The 3,781-nt window shown below is 39.0% G+C and overlaps 1 protein-coding gene across 1 annotated transcript in view; it reads left to right on the forward strand.

The window, feature by feature from the left end:
* Positions 1-3,781, forward strand: part of NME7 (NME/NM23 family member 7) — a 222,994-nt gene that overhangs the window by 256 nt on the left and 218,957 nt on the right. The gene's annotated exons all lie outside the window — the stretch shown is intronic.

The raw sequence follows: 3,781 nt of genomic DNA on the forward strand, positions 1-3,781 counted from the left end.
GTGAGTGCCAGGGGATGTCAGAAGAACGGCTGTGGGGTCCTAGCTACTTAGCGTTCCAAGTCTTCGGGCGGATGGGCACTTAAAGTTGTCCTGTCCTGCGGACCTTCTCCTCATTATCTCTTTCCCCTTCCCACGGGCTGTTAATGCAGTTTACTCGCTCTCTGTATTTCTTACAGCACCCTGAATTCCACTGTTGCTACTAAGTCTCTAGAGTAATGAAACAGAAAATTTAGGGTAAGGCATCGAGTCTAATAACCTGTTTTGAACAAACATTATGTGTTTTCATTGTTCATCGTGGCATTTTTCATGCTCACAGATTCACATTAACGCGCTTTATTAAGAGTATGGGGTGGTGTGTATGTGACTGTCTCAACACTGATCTGAATCTCCCTAGATCTTGGAGTCCTTTTGCTTTTCTGAGTGGCAGAGCACTGCCCCACGCCCCCACGAGGGCCATTAACAGATGTATGTTGGATCAGCTCTCGTCTGACCAGTTGGTTACCTTCTAGGTCTGTGCTTGCTTTTCTTTTCTTTCTTCTTCTTCTTTTTTTCTTTCTTTCTTTCTTTTTTTTTTTTTAACAGAAATTTCTCCTGGGATTGCTTGGAGAGCTTCTGGAATTCACTGTCTGGACTTCACCCCTGGAAATTCTGAATGAAAGGAATGGGGCTCAGTATTTGCATTTTAAATAAACCTGTAGGTGATTTTAATTCACCCACATGTTTGAGAGTACCAGGGTTCTAGTTAATTCACTTAACTATCATATCTTTTAAGCACTTATGGATAACGGACTGGAAGATAGAAAGATCTTTAGATAGTTATAGCTACGAATTTAGAAACAGAGCCCCCACCCATCACCCCTTGTTTCTTCATGCTACTCAGCAATCCTTTTGGTTACCCCAGTTTTCCCCTGCCCCATTTTCTGTAAAGACATTTTCAAACCTTCCATTTATAAACCCTGTCTTTTGCCCTCCTCATTTCTCCTTTCTAAACATGATGGAGTATAACAGGCCATTTCTTCAATCTCATCCCCCAACCTACACACTGATCTATATTTTTGCCAAGCCTTTAGTCTTGTATTCCTAGTGTGGAGAAAGGGATATTAAAGGATAATCCATCCATCTTTGCTCTTGATCTCATTTGCTTCCATCTGTTACATTTCGCTTCCAGTTGTCTTTTTTCTTTCCTGTGCTTTCAGCCTCTTCCTCTCCAGTTCCTTCTCCTCAGTGCTCAAGTCACACGTCTTATGAAAATTAAATAAAGCAAAACCATGTCATCCATCCTGTGTTTATCTGGTTATTTCCCAGTCCTCCTATCTATCAGTAAACTTACTGAAAGGATATTATTTTTACTTATATCAAACAGACAAAAGTCTTTTGTCTGGCTTCTTTAATGCCTTCAAGAAAGTTGTTCTTGCTTAAGTTTCTAAAGGCCTTTTAAATGCCAAATACAGTAATTACTTCTCAAAATTTATATTACTTAGTCTCTTTGTGACAACTGAGGTTCATAGTCATTAATTCCTTTTACTGGCTGTGCCTGGTTTTTGAATGTCATTCTTTGGAAGTCACTCCTTAATTACTTTCATTTCTTAGTCTAGACATTTTCCTTGGGTGATTTTGTCCACTCACGTGGATTCTACTAACACCTTTGATTTTGCTTCTAAATTTCAATTTTCCTCTCAGATCTACTAATGCCTAACTCAGTTGCTTCCCGGACACATCTGTCTCAAAGGCCCCTCAAACTTAATATAAAACTGAACTTGCTATCTTTCCTCCTGGTTTCTCCTATTTTCACCAAGTTAAATACTGCTACTACTATATTATAACCTAAACTAGAAATCAGAGTTATCCTACATTCCTCCCTTTCCTATTTCTCCCATATTCAATTGGTCACTAGATCAAATTTTAGTTTGTCATCTCCTCATTTCTTGATTATTTTAATAGTGACTTTTACAGTCTGGTCTGGAAATTCTCCAATTCGTTATTTTCTCTGCCACAAGAAGGAATTTTTAAAAACCCAGACTGTTGATTTACTCACCTCCTTAAAACTCTAGAATCCTCATTTCCTACAGTAAAATATCTAGAATGGCACACAAGTTCCTCCACGAACACGCACTTTTCTGTCTCACTTTTGCCTTTCCCTTCCCCTACCTTTTTAAATAAAAAATTATCTTGCCTTTTAGCTACTTGCTTTTCATTGAACATACCAAGCAACTTAAAACTGGTAGTATGCCTCCTCTTTCTACTTTGCACTTGCAATTCCTTCTACACAGAATACCTGCACCCTCTTGTTGCTTGCCAAACTCTTATTTATTCTCCTGTTACAGGCCAACGTGTTCTTGCCCGCTTCCCAGAAAGGCCAAACATTGAGAATGCAGGAGTTGCAGCAGAGAAAGAGTTCAATGGAGGCAAGGCAGCTGAGTGGGAGGATGGGAGATATTTCTATCTAAGGATAATTTTGTGGGCAGGTGGGTAGGGAGTGGGTGCTGCTGATTGGTTGGGGATGAATTTATAGGTGTTTCCAAACTGTCTTCCTGTGCTGAGTCAGTTGTCTAGGTGAGAGTCATAGGACTAGCAGAGTCAGTTTGTTGGTATGAGTCATGTTATCTGGGTGGCATCAGGAGGTTTGCCAGAATGCAGAAGCCTGAAAAATATATCAAGGTCAATCTTAGGTTTTATAATAGTGATGTTATCTCTAAGGAGCAATTGGTGAAGTTACAAATCTTGTGACCTCTGGCTACATGACTTCTGAATAGTAAGAAATTGTAGAAAAGCAAGGAACAGTAGCTGGTTATTGCTTACCTATGCCTGTATCTTAGCAGATTTTAGGTTCCTCTCAGAATCCTAACTTTGCAGCCTTCTATTAGTCTTACAAAGGCAGTTTTAGTCCCTAGAGGGGGTCAGTTTTGGAAGGGACTATTACCATCCTTGCTTCAAAGTTAAACTATACATTTCTCCCATAGTTAGCTTGCCTATGCCCAGGTATGAGCAAGGGCAGTTACCTTTGTGAGGTTAGAAGCAATATGGAGTCAGTTAGGTTAGATTTCTCTCACTGTTACAATTTTTGCAAAGGTGGATTCACTTCCAGACCCAGTGTAGGTGTCTCTGCTGTGATGCCTTCCCTGCTCAGAGAGGGTTGAGTCGAGTCAGGTGCAGTGGCACATGTGTGTAGTCCCAGCTATTGAAGAGGCTGAGGCCAGAGGATTGCTTGAGGCCAAGAGTTCAAGGCCAACCTGAGCAACATAGCGAGACCTTGTCTCTAAAAAAGTATAAATAAATACAAATTTAAAATCTATGCAGATAATCAGAGCTTTCCCCTCCACACTGTGAAATCAAGAAAAAAAGAAAAAGATTGATTGTTCATTCTTTTTTGTCAACATTTTATGTAGTATATGTCTCTCCTATTGTACTTGCCTCATTCAGTTGAAATTATTTGTTTATAGATTTGTCACTGTTACTAAAATGTGAACTGTTAGAGGAATTGATGTTTATTTTGTTCACAGTATTACCTAGATTATATTAGGCACTCAAATGTTTGCGGAATGAATACAAAATAAGAAAGAATGTGGTAAGTGGTCTGAGAGAATACAAAATAATTGGGGGCAAATTGTACAAATTGAGTCCCTGCTTCTCAATCAGAGTCAGAAAAGTTGTCATAAAGAAAATGGAATAGAATTTCAATAGTTAGAATTCGATGACCTGTGCAATGGCATAGGGAGGTTGGAAAGTGACATTTGCTAAATACTGGTTTTTTTTTTTTTTTTTTTTTTTTTTTTTTTTTTTT

The sequence above is a fragment of the Rhinopithecus bieti genome, unplaced genomic scaffold (genome assembly GCF_001698545.2).
Source record: "Rhinopithecus bieti isolate Rb0 unplaced genomic scaffold, ASM169854v2 scaffold_4101, whole genome shotgun sequence".
In the NCBI taxonomy this organism is placed as follows: Eukaryota; Metazoa; Chordata; class Mammalia; order Primates; family Cercopithecidae; genus Rhinopithecus; species Rhinopithecus bieti.